At 36.4% G+C, this 13489-nt stretch overlaps 1 pseudogene; it reads left to right on the forward strand.

The window, feature by feature from the left end:
- The first annotated feature begins 225 nt into the window (after positions 1-225).
- LOC125121095 (olfactory receptor 1013-like) lies at positions 226-1133 on the forward strand (annotated as a pseudogene).
- Positions 1134-13489: the final 12356 nt, after the last annotated feature.

Below are 13489 nucleotides of genomic sequence, written 5' to 3' on the forward strand. Positions count from 1 at the left end.
AAGAAACACCTGAAAATTATAATGTGCAAACTCTATCTTTTAACAACATATAGCACAATCTGAGTGGTTTTGTAGCAAAATGAAAATTCTTTCAAAAATGGACACTTACATTGCTGCATGCTAGACTTCAAGGTCTGGCAGTAATGAAATGTCCTTCGCCATTTTTTCAGCATAGATTCAAGCTCAAGTCATTTTCTTTCCTCCTAGGTGAGATTACCTATAGCCATGGAGAGAAGCAATTACACAGTGACAGATTTCATAATGGTGGGCTTCACAACAGACCCTGTGGTGCAGCTGGTTCTGTTTGTTGTCTTCCTTGGTGTCTATTCTGGGACTGTGTTAGGAAATACCACCCTCATGGTGTTGATCTGTAAGGACTCCAGGCTGCACACACCCATGTATTTTTTTATTGGGAATCAGTCTTTTCTGGATCTCTGGTATTCCTCAGTCTACACCCCCAAGATCCTAGTGACCTGTATCTCTGAAGACAAAAGCATCTCCTTTGCTGGCTGTGTAGCTCAGTTCTTCTTCTCTGCTGGGCTGACCTATAGTGAGTGCTACCTGTTGGCTGCCATGGCCTATGACCATTACATGGCCATCTCAAAGCCACTGCTTTATTCTCAGGCCATGCCCATAAAACTATGTGCATTCTTCATAGCAGCCTCATATCTTGGTGGCTTTATTAATGCTTTCATTGTTACCAAAGGGACTTTTGCCTTGAACTTCTGTAGCAACAACATTATTGATGACTTTTTCTGTGATATCCCACCTCTGGTGAAGTTGGCTTGTGGAAGAAAGGATAGCTACCAGACTGTGCTCTACTTTGTCCTGGCCTCCAATGTCATAACCCCCATTGTACTTATAATAGCTTCCTACCTCTTCATCATCACAACTATCTTGAAGATCCGCTCCACCCAAAACCTTCTCCACCTGCTCCTCCCACTTTATCTCTGTCACCTTGTACTATGGCTCCATCCTCTACATCTACTCTCGTCCACAATCAAGCTATTCTTTGGATAGAGATAAAATAGTTTCTACATTTTTACACTGTGGTGTTCCCCATGTTGAATCCCATGATCTAAAGCCTAAGGAATAAGGATGTGAAAGAAGCTCTGAATAAACTCCTCAAATAAATCAAGATTCTTGCCTTCTCAGGACAGGCAAAGATAATTATTGATCAGGTTATTATATCTCAAGAAGAGCTCCATTGTGTTCCATTAGGATCATGAATTCTTGGAGTTCCCTTTGTTGTTTGACAGGTCAAGAACCTGACTAGTATCCATGAAGATATGGGTTCAATTCCTGGCCTTGCTCATTGGATTAAGGATCTGGTGTTGCTGCAAACTGCAGTGTAGGTTACAGACACGGCTCTGATCTGGTGTTACTGTGGCTGTGGCATGTGCTGGCACAGCTCCAATTGGACCCCTAGGCTGGGATAGCAGACCCCTGGGGCCGTAAAGGAAAAAAAAAATCTCACAACATAAATTAAGGAATTTTCATTCTTGATATCTGTCCATTCAAGAGACCTAAGATGAGAAAATTGCAGCAATTTAGGAGATAAAATTTAATGTAAAATTATAAGGATTTGGATTAAATTTCATTTTACTCTAGATTAAAAACAAAGAACATAACACCAACCTCTCTCTTCTTCCTTCATAAAATTATAGAATAGCACACTCCTTTACCATGGGAATCTTTTGGTTGGATCATATGCATGGAATAATATCTATATAGTTTTTCCTAGAATTGGAAAAAAAGCTGAATTAATATTTTTAATATTTTACTATGACTATAAACTAGTTTAAATCATTGCTTTCCATTCCTATAAGAGAATTTCTTAAGCATTTCCTATGCACTTTTTCTCCCCCAGAAGCATTAACACGAAACCCAGAGTTGTCTGTGAAATAATCAGTACGACTAGATTCAGCAATCATGATCTCCTCAATCTATGTCTTTTACATATGTTACTCTATTAAAAAAATCAGTCAATATGATTGTAGATATGATTTGGGGAATCACTGTATAACTCCCTGGGTTCCTTTTTCAACATAGTGAATCCACACAGACTTTTAGTTCCAAATTGTGATGTTTTAAGCATCAAAACACAGTTGGTGTAATAGGTAATAATGATAACTGAAGTGAGATGAACAACTTGAGAAATAAAAGTCTATGAGTACACATTATCCTGAAGGGAAAAATTCATAAAAGGAGTACATAAAAGTAGTGACCAAGCAGGAGAGGAAATGCAATCAGATACATAAAGTTTTGATTTTTAAATGTGAGATGTTAATGTAATTGACTTCAATAAACCTGAATATGTCCTTATTTCTATAGAGATAAGCAGTAAAAAAAAAAAAAAGCAAGAAAGTAAAATGTAAGCAAGTAGTCCCACAAGTAGTTTCCCAAAATGTAGCAGTCCACTCAGCAGAAAAGACTGATCAGCAAATCAATGATACATATTAACCTGGAAATTAAATGCAATATAATATAATCACTATTAGTTTTTTATCTTTTATTTTTTATTTTTTTGTCTTTTTGCCATTTCTTGTGCTGTTCCCACAGCATATGGAGGTTCCCAGGCTAGGGGTCGAATCGGAGCTGTAGCCACCAGCCTATGCCAGAGCCACAGCAACACGGGATCCGAGCTGTGTCTGCAACCTACACACAGCTCACAGCAACACCGGATTGTTAACCCACTGAGCAAGGCAGGGATCGAACCCATAACCTCATGGTTCCTAGTCGGATTCGTTAATCACTGCACCACGATGGGAACTCCTAATCACTATTAGTTTTAACACAAAGTAACCCAACAAAGACTAGGCCCAACAGTAAAATTCCAAGATGCTTGATTTAGAAATTTTTTTTTTTTTTTTTAACTTTTTAGGGCCACACTCACAGCCTATGGAGGTTCCTGGTCTAGGGGTCGAATGAAACTGTAGCTGCTGGCCTACAACACTGCCACAGCAACACCAGATCTGAGCCATGTCTACAAACTAAACTGAAGCTCACTGCAATGCCAGACCCTTAACTCAATGAGAAAGGCCAGGGATCGAATCTGTGTCCTCATGGATACTAGTCAGATTCATTTCCACTGAGCCACGATGGGAACTTCTGATTTAGACAATATTCTAAAAACAAAATTTATTTATGCCAACACAGACTCTCATTTTCTGAAAGCTATCTATTACTTACTAGTTTTTTTTCTATAAAATAGGTTCTTTTGAATTAATGTTAATAGATCTAATTGGTGTATTACAGTAGCAGAAAAACAGTTATTTAATATCATTAAATGAAACTAGAAAATATATCATTCCACAGGAAAATATAAGTGACAAAAAGTTAAGCTGGTATAATAAATCTATTCTTAAAACATCTTAGTATCATAAATCTTGATTTTAACTGCAAAAGAATACTCAAACTACTGGTCAAGAATTCTGATTTTAATCATTTTAAAGAGGCAATCAAGCAAAGCCCATTCTCCCAATAATTGTCTGGGTAATCACTATATACCCAGATACTATAACCTTCTCTGACCCAGGTGTATAGTCATATTTTGAATATGGAAAAGTAATCTCAACTCCAAAATCAAGTCTAAATCACATTACCACGACCCTAGTAAGATGAGAAAGTATGACTAATGATGATCTTAGGAAGACATAAAAATACATAAGAATGTAATAAAATGTTAATTAAATATGTGGAATTGTTGGTTTAGAATAGGTTTCAGTATGAGTTTGGCAGTATGTTCTAACTGCTGGAAGTAGTCCTTCTATAGGTTGCAGATGTGAAGGATTCAGAAGAATCTTCAACATTAATTTGAAATTATAGTATAAATTTCCAAAGGAATTTTCTTAATTCAAATCACAAGTGAAATTTGAAGTCTTAAAAGAAAGTAGTTTCTAAATTGTGTCTTTTAGATATATGAGTTTTAATAAACATTTATGTAAGTACAAATGTTTGTGTTTTCCATGCAATAAAAATCTCTTGAACTTATATGATTGATTTTTAAAAATGAACTGTTGGTGGTCTTTCACAGTGTAGGCAATAGCAGTGGACACTTCCCAATAATAAGACTTGTGGTACCCTCAAAATCATACTATATTAGTTTTCAGTTCAGTCTTGTATCTGGTTTAAAAATAAAGAATTGGATAACTGGATTTACATAGCTGAAATTTACAAAATTATCTACTACTGTAACTTCCTACTGCTATAATTATAAAGCAAACACTTCACTACCTCCCTTGTTGCATGACTCTGGTCCATTCACTCTTTATCAGCACCTCAGTTGAATAAATGTTACTGGTAAATTGTCCATATTTTCTTACTATTAGATCTGAATCTTCGATTATCTTGTTTTTATTTGTTTGTGGTACTTTGAAAGTGAAGGCTAAGTTGATGCTAAGTCCCCTGAGTTCCAAGGATCATTCTTCTTGACCTCACTTTGTAGTACCATTCATTCTCTTCTGGTCACTAGGATCAATTGCCCTTCGAAGTACAGTGATCACTGTCACATCAATGCATGAAGGATTCAACATGGCCACAGTGCAGTGCCAAACTCCAATTAATCAGAACATTGAGGTGTTTCATTGGAGAGTATGCCATCCTTGTGCACTTAAATTTCTAGATATACTGAGTACAAGGTTATGGGTAGGGAAATTAAATTGCTGTGGGCTATTTCATGTTGCAATAGTTCAACAAGCTGGGTTACTCAGAGTTCTCCAAAAATCAGACACCAAAGTGGAATTAAATGTGAAAAATTTTATTAGGGGAAATAATCTGCCTGTATCAGAGAAAATGTAGAGGGAGCCAGAAAAAAAATGCAGTGTCATCAACATGATGCAAATCTGACCACAAGTGAAGAAGAGATGGAGGAAGGATGGAATGTTTTTTTATTTACAAAAGAAATATCAAATTGGTTGTTTTCTCATCTACATCATTCCATGAGAACCACCTAATCTATGAGACATTGCCACAAGCATCTGAACAACAAAATACTTCATTACAGTCTAGAGTTTGTGGTATATTAGGAAATTGCTTCTATCTTGTCTCTGAGACAGAAAAATCTGGCTTTCTGGCTTCTTTGTTTTGTTTAGTTTTTTTTCAGTTGGATAGTCCAGGTTTAAATGTAAACAAAAGCCAACTTATCATGTGATGTTTATAGTATCTATTTGCATCCCAAGAAACAGTGTCATAAGTCTAGAACTAAGAACTTCTGAGAGCTGTTATCTCCTCTATCCCTGAAGGTGTAAGTACAGAGTGAGGTTATGAACACTGGAGAGGGGAATTGGAAATGGGTGACCTGGTAGGAGTTATGGTCTAGGTGCAGGAATACAGCCATCTGAAGTATCTTTGCAAGAAAGAGGAAAAGGAAAAGTACTCTGACCTCACATCCTTTCCTGCCATTGGCAACCACTGAATAAACCTCTTAAGTAGGTAGAGAGTGCAAAGGAGCCCATTGATACCATTGATAGAGCTGAGCATCCTGAAGAAGCAAAGAGGAGGTTAAAACTGTAGAGACTGGATTTGAAAGGACAAGGAAAGATATTCAATAGATGTGAAGATATCAATATCACCGAACATAAGTGCTTTAATCTGAAAATATGTGCATATGAATATATGCAGTATATAAAATAAATGTGTCCTCTTAGATTTATTTTGAATTCTATCCAATTTGAGAAAGTGAGAATTAGAATTCTGACTGATTATATTTCACCAGGGAATTGTCTCAAAAAATAAAGATTCTCCATCATTGAATAGTAACTAATTGGTCAACATACAAATTTTTAATTGTCTTGTTAGTTATTTCCCAAGCCTATGAAATCCTAAGGGGCTGCAGGAATCTAAGACTCTGGAGATTCAGAAACTGATTTAAAAAAAAAGATTTTGGGACAGGAAAATTTGAACTCTGTTGAAGTGATGGTGTTGCTGAGAATTTTAGGTAAGTTGCCTAATTAAGATGTTAGGTGTAGATGGAAAATTTTATTCATTCCTCAAAATCAGTCTTAAGGTCATTTAAATAGTAAGATATAATATGTCTATAAAAATGGCCTCTCTTGAAATATCTCTCCATTTTCCTATTGCAATTTCTGAAACTGCTAGAGAGTTCACATGAAAAATAACTTTTCTCACTATTAGAGACAGAAAAGAAAAATTAATATACAAAAAAGTACAAGGGATGGGGGAAACCCTAAATGCACACACCCACACACATGCATGCATGTGAACATACCCCCCCCACACACACACACATGTGCACATATGCACACAAAAAACAAGCAAGCTACTATCAGGAGCCACTTATGAAAAAAAACAGCATTGTTTGTATCCTAAGAGCAAATAAAGTACCTAGATAAAGCAGCAGTGATTACTAGAAATTATTATTCTAAAGTCCATAAGACATAAAAAATGTATTAACTTCTTTGAGTTTAATATGCCTTAAGAAGCACAAAGTCATATGGTATTTTTGAGAAGAATTCCAGATAAGACAAAATTATTTCTAAACACAAAATGTTATATTTTAATAATTTTACTAGGAAATGCATTATCTATCTTAAAACAAAAATATATGCCCTGATGTTCAACATCCATAATTATTAGATAAATGAAAATAAAAAATACTATGAGGTGCCACTTTACACCAGCCAGAATGGCCATCATCAAAAAGTCTACAAACAATGAGTGCTGAAAAGTGTATGGAGAAAAAGGAACCCTATGACACTGTTGGTGGGACTGTAAATTGGTACAACCACTTTGGAAAACAGTATGGAGATTCCTAAAAAAACTAAAAATAAAATTACCATATGCTCTAGCATCGCCAGTCCTGGGCATCCATCCAGAGAAAGACATTGCTCAAAAAGATACATTTACCCCAATATTCATTGCGGTACTATATACAAGAACCAAGACATGGAGGCAACTGAAATGTCCATTGAGAGAGGAGTGGATAAAGATATGATACATATACCCAATGGGATATTACTCAGCCATAAAAAGGAATGAAATAGTGGCATTTGCAGCAACATTGATGGATCTAGAAATTATCATACTAAGTGAAATTAGTCAAATAGTGAGACACAAATGACATATGCTATCACTTATATGGAATCTTAAAAAAGGATGCAATGAACTTATTTTCAGAACAGAAACTGACTTACAGATTTTGAAAAACTCATGGTAACCAAAGGTTGTAGGGGAGGGATCGGCTAGGGGATTGGGATGGAAATGTTGTAAAATTAGTTCGTGATGATGGTTGTACATCTATAAATATAATAAAATTCATTTAATTTAAAATATATATGTAGGTCCTTAGGAAGAATAACATGTTTGCTGGATATTAAGTACAGCCAATTTACCATAGTGTTATGCTTCTGATTAAAAATACAGAACCCAATTCTTCAAGGGGAATCTCTGCTCAAGGAAATGTGTGAGCCATCTTGTTTGGTATTGGCATTAGGTTTTAAAATAAATCTATTGATAGCTCCTCTTTTTAAATGCAAACATTATTTTGTATTTATTTTCCCTTTTTAGGGCTGCACCCACAGCACATGGAACTTCCCAGGCCAGGGGTCTAATTGGCGCTGCAGGGTGCCAGCCTGTACCACAGCCACAGTAAAGCCAGATCTGAGCAGTATCTTTGGCCTATGCTGCAGCTCATGGCAACACTGGATCCTCGACCCACTCAGTGGGGCCAGGATTCAAACCCGCATCCTCATGGCTACTAGTCAGATTCGTTACTGCTGAGCCACAATAGGAATTCCTTAAGTGCAAACATTATTGAACACATATTTACATTTATTAACTTCTTGAGTCTTCACAACCTTGCAATGCAGGGAAGGACTCCTATGATAAGGAAGGATAAAGATACAACAGACACTTATTGTAGCATTTTTCAAACTTGATCTTCAGACAACCTGCATAACAACTACTTGGGCTGCTTTAATGAAAGCTGGTTCCTGGATCCCACATCTAGTCCTCCTGAATTAGGAACTCTGGGTTGGTCCAGCTGAGACTTTTATGCACCTGTGTTTATTTGAGAATTTATGAGGTATCAGGCACTGTGCTTAGTCTTTTCTTAAGTTACAGCCTTCACAACAACACTAAGGAGAGATGAGCTATCCTTGTTTTACAATTAAATTGTAGCTTTTACAATGTGGACTATTGGTGGAGAAGTTGAATTATTGTTAATTCCCTGAAAATTAAATGCTTTTTCCATGATACCCCAACCATATTTGGTTTGAGCAGTCAGTTCAATTTCTGAGGCATGCTTCCTAGCCGTCACAACATATAATGCCAGAAAATCTGTTGCTGTCATGAAAAACATCTTCTTCACTGCTGACAGAAATAAAAACCACACACATGAGAGCTATGAGTTTCATTTTTATCAGGTGGTACATAATAGGCCTATAGCCTGGGAGATGCCCTATCAGTTAGCTCTGAGGAACTGCTCTGAAGAGGTAAAGGACAGGAGGCTCAGCACATATGTGATTTTGGAGAAGTGGTATGTGCAATTAAACACACACCTTGCCAGAAAGTTAGTGCTATTCATGAGGCACAGATCTCTTAGTTAATGATGTTAGTGCTCTTCTAAATATGAGTTGGAAGAAATTATAAAATTTTCTCCTGAAAATACCTCACTATCAGAAGGCCTGTTCTGCCAGAGCACAGAGCACAAAGTGCCTCACTCCTGGTCATCACCCTGAGCTCCTCAGCATGTGTTGAAGGACAGTGATAGCAGTGGCTGATGACTCAATCCCTGTAGACCCAGATGGGGAGTAACATTTTTAGCAGGCATCACAGATGCACTCCTTCTGGATGAATAAATATTTGGTAAGGCTATTTTGTAGGCAGATTTCTTTGTTCCTTCCTATTGCTATCTACAGGGAACACAAATGACCTGGTATTACTAGTGTCAGGAAAAGCATATGTGATACTAGGCAATTCTAACGATTTAAGGATAAAGTGACATCATTAAAAGCCACCTAAAAAACTGATATTATTAGCTTGTTTCTCTTCCCAACTCATTCTTTCATTCTTGTTTATTCTTTCATTCATTAAATATGTATGTATGTCTACTATATCCCAGGTAATATTCTAGGCACTGGGCATATAGTAATGAATGGAACAAAAATTCTTACTCTCATGGGGTTTACTTCCTAGTGGGTTCCTATCTCTGTGTGACCCTAGAGACCCAATAAAGCCATAAAACGCTGAATGGAGGACCACATTACCACAGGTAATCTTACCACTCAGGGGTATTCTCCAGTTATTTTATTTTTTATTCCTTCACATAATTTCTAGAAGAATTTAATGAAGAGTCACAAAGTAAAATACAAAGTTGTGGGGTTTATCAAAGAAGTGATGACATCTCTTTCTTTTAAAACTTTGTAAGACCACAGCCATAGCATATGGAAGTTCCCAGGCTAGGGCCTTAATTGCAGCTATAGCTGCTGGCCTACACCACAGCACACAGCACTGCTGGATCCTTAACCCACTGAGAGAGGCCTGGGATCAAACCTGAGTCCTCATTGATTCCAGTCTGATTCATTTCCACTAAGCCACGATGGGAATGCCAGAGAATATCCTTTAGGAAACATTTTTTTTTAAATAAGCAGTTGGATTTAACAGTCACGAATATCAGGGACCCTCCTGACCATAGTACATAGTAGGCAAGGATGAAAATGTTTTGCACCCATGGATAGTCCCATCCAAGGAAAAATGTCCCACCCTCTAAATCCAAGGTCTAGATGGACATTTATGATTGAAAAAAAAGGTCTTTACAATTATGTGTTTAGCACTTTACAAACAGATACAATTTATATTTTGCAAGGTTTTGCTGTATATCTACTAGTCTACGAATTCAAAACTGAGGAACGATTGCCATTTGTTTTGTTTTGGCCTTTATCAAGAATTATTCACCTTGTCAGAAATATCTCATCACCAATATAAATGCAATGCTTGGTATACGAGTTACTAACACATTCACAATGATTTTACGTATACGTGTATCCTTTGCACTAAGTGTTCCAGAATTTACATATTGAAATTCATGTTATTTTATAGTAATCATATCATTATTACCATGTAATATTAGTACTATAAGCTATCTTTCTCTTTTATCCCCTTTATATTAGATTTAAGATATTATATATATATATATATATGCATACATATTAGTGAGGTAGGTAATTGCAAATATTTTTGGTCATCTGGATGACCAAATATATTTTTCCTATATGTTTTGTCTTTTTCCAGAGTTCTTGGCTCATAGATCTTAAAACTCTTGGAACTATCTAAGTGTTGACAGTGATCTTAAAAAATAAGTGTCTTTTGTTATGTTAATAAGTTGACTTCTGGAAATCACTTAAAGATAGGGGCTTGTTGTCAAGGAAGCCAGTCTTGCGACTGGCTCTGACCGCCAGGGAGGGGAAAGAAGCAAAGGGTTGAATTCATCACCAGTGGCCAGTGATTTGAACAATCCTTTCCTATGTAATGAAGTCTCCATAAAAACCCAAAAGGACAGGATTCAGAGTGCTTCTGGGTTCATGATCAAAAGGAGGTGTGGGAAGAGTGGCACTCCTGGACATGGCATGAAAGCTTTGGGCCCTTTCCCCAGCCTTGCCCCATTCTTCTCTTCTGTCCAGCTGTATCTGAGATCTATCCTTTTATAGTGAACTGGTGATCTAGTAAGCAAAACATTTCTCTGAGTTTTGTGAGTTTCTCTAGCAATTTAATCAAACCAAGAAGAGACTCTGGAAACCTCTGACAAGCAAAGTTGGTCAGAAGTAGAGGTAACAAACTGGGTTTGCAAGTGGTATCTGAAGTTGTATGTGGGGTTGAATATTTCCTGTGGAACCTGACACTATGTTTGGGTAGAGAGCAATCAGATTGAGGTGAATTCTTGGACACCCTTGCTGATGTCCAGAGTATTGCCTGTTGTATGTTTGGAAAAAAACCCTTCAAATCAGATTTGGGGTCCCAGAGCACCAAAATGTTGTATTAACTGTAAATTTCACTTTATGAATAAAAAGGAGACACTAAAAATATTTGTTATAAAGCGTAAGTTTCTGAATGTGATAGAATTCACAACTATTACTATAGATGACTTCAAATTATGATGTGTCTTTTTGAGACTGTTCATGACTAGTTATTAAAACCAGAAAATAATGCTAAGCCCCAGGTTTTTAGACAGCAAAAGACCTACAGTTACTTCCCTTTTTAATTCGACATAACCAGATGTCTTAATTCGTTGGTCTTCACTCTGACACTTCACCTCTTGATTCTTAATTTGGTTTTATGATCTCTGGAAATTTTGTGGATAAATGTGCCATAAGCCTATGTTCAAAACTCCTGACAGACTAACACCAAGGGATGAAGTTCTTCTGTTATGATTGTGTGAGGAAAAACTGTGAAGAGGGGCAAAATTTTACCCTTACGATGTGTTGAGCTGGAGCCGTAGTATTATAATTGACATAAAACCGATTTCACAGGTAGAAAAGCATGCAATTATTTAAATCACATTTTACATTGCATGGAAGCCCTCATAAGGAAATGAAGAACTAAAGTGGAAAAATCGAAGCACTTTTATACAGGTTGAACAGGGAGAAGCAATGTTGGAAAAATAACAGAAGTACAGGAGGAAGAGAAAGGAAGATAACATTATTTCACAAAGAAGAGAGGGAGTCCCATTGTGGCTCAGTGGGTTAAGAACCCAACATGGTTTCCATGAGGATGCAGGTTTGATTCCTTGTCTCACATAATGGATTAAGGATATGGTGTTGCTGCAAGCTGAAGCCCAGGTCACAGATGGGGGCTCCAATAGGGTGTTGCTGTGGCTGTGGCATAGGCCTGCAGCTTCAACTCTGATTCAGCACTTAGCACAGGAACTTCTATACATCACAGGTGCACTCTAAAAAGAAAAAATAAATAAAAGTTAAAATTAATTAATTAATTAAGGATGAAGTTGAAGGACTCACATATCCCAATTTCAAAATTTACTACAAAGCTACAGTAATTAAGACAGAAAGGTACTGGCATAAGGATAGATGTAAAGATCAATGACCTAACAGACAATCCAAAAATAAACTCTGAGGTTCATGGTTTTGGTAGGTAGGCTAATACCTTCAAAAATGTTCACATTCTAATCTAATTCTATTCCAAATAAGAAAAACAAATAGTCAATAAACATATGAAAAGATGCCTAACATTATTAGTCATTAAAAATCTACCAAAAACACAATATTATGACATTTTAAACACAGAAAAATCAATAAAATCAAAAAGATAGACAATTTGTTTTAAGTAGAATAAGAGAAAATTGGAATCCTCATGCCTTGCTAGTGGGATTGAAAAATAGTACAGCTGACATGAATGGTAGTTTTCAGTTCCTCAAAATGTTAAATAGAGATTCACCATATGACTCAGCAATTCAACTCCTAGGGTATACACAGGGCAAATGAAAACACATCTCCACACAAAACTTGTAAAAGAATGTTCACTGGAGTACTGCTCATAACTGCCAAAAAGTAGACAGAAGAAAGTACCCTTCAACTGATGAATGATTATATAATGGGTAAACAAAATATGGCACAACTATATAGAGGAATATTAATAGGCAATAAAAAGGAATACAGCAATGATACATGCTGCAATGCAGATGAAAAAGTGAAAAAATAATTGTTTTAACAAGGTCTCTTTGTAGAATTCTTCTGGTCTCATCTTCCTGTCATTGAAAAAATATTTATTTTTCTAGGTTTTGAGAAGACAGCTCTCACATAAGAATTTTATCTCCTATTTTCAAGAAGTAAAGGGGGTATCAGAGCATCCTTTATGATTCTGCTGTTTTTTTATGCTTTTAGTTCAAAATAATTCTTATGCCAAAGTGACATATGTTAGAGTGGCCTATTCTATGACCTTTCATATGTCACCACCTTCCAAACCATGGGGACTTATCCACATCTCATGGGCTCGCAAAAACTTTTCATTTGTAGCTAGAAAATGGGAAACAGATTTTTTTTTCTCTGTCTAAATTTAACTAGCTCCTTTCCCAGTTTTTCCTCATCTAGTTTTCATTTCTTAATATAAGCCAACATGAACTCAAAATATTTCTATACTTATACATTTATTTATTATGTAGTTTCCTTTCTAAATAAAGGCTCCTTAGAATAAGGGTCAGCTCTGTCAGCCTCACTGCTATATCCCAATGCCTGGACATCAAGGGCTCAAGAAATATTTACTTAGTACATGACTAAACCCCCAAACGGCATTAAGGTTTCTTATTACTAAATGCATTTTGTTGAAATAAACATGCAAAGACTCAAGAAACATCTATCACTGGCCCAAATCACCCAAGTTTCCTACACAGATCTTTCTTACTCTAATAACCATAGCCTTGACCATATCTCATAGTCTTATAAAAGAGAATGCCCTTTCGTATTGGTTGAGATAAATAAAGACGTCGCTCTTATATTGGCAGGTGAGGTCTCTTTAAACC

Source organism: Phacochoerus africanus, chromosome 2, assembly GCF_016906955.1.
Source record: "Phacochoerus africanus isolate WHEZ1 chromosome 2, ROS_Pafr_v1, whole genome shotgun sequence".
In the NCBI taxonomy this organism is placed as follows: Eukaryota; Metazoa; Chordata; class Mammalia; order Artiodactyla; family Suidae; genus Phacochoerus; species Phacochoerus africanus.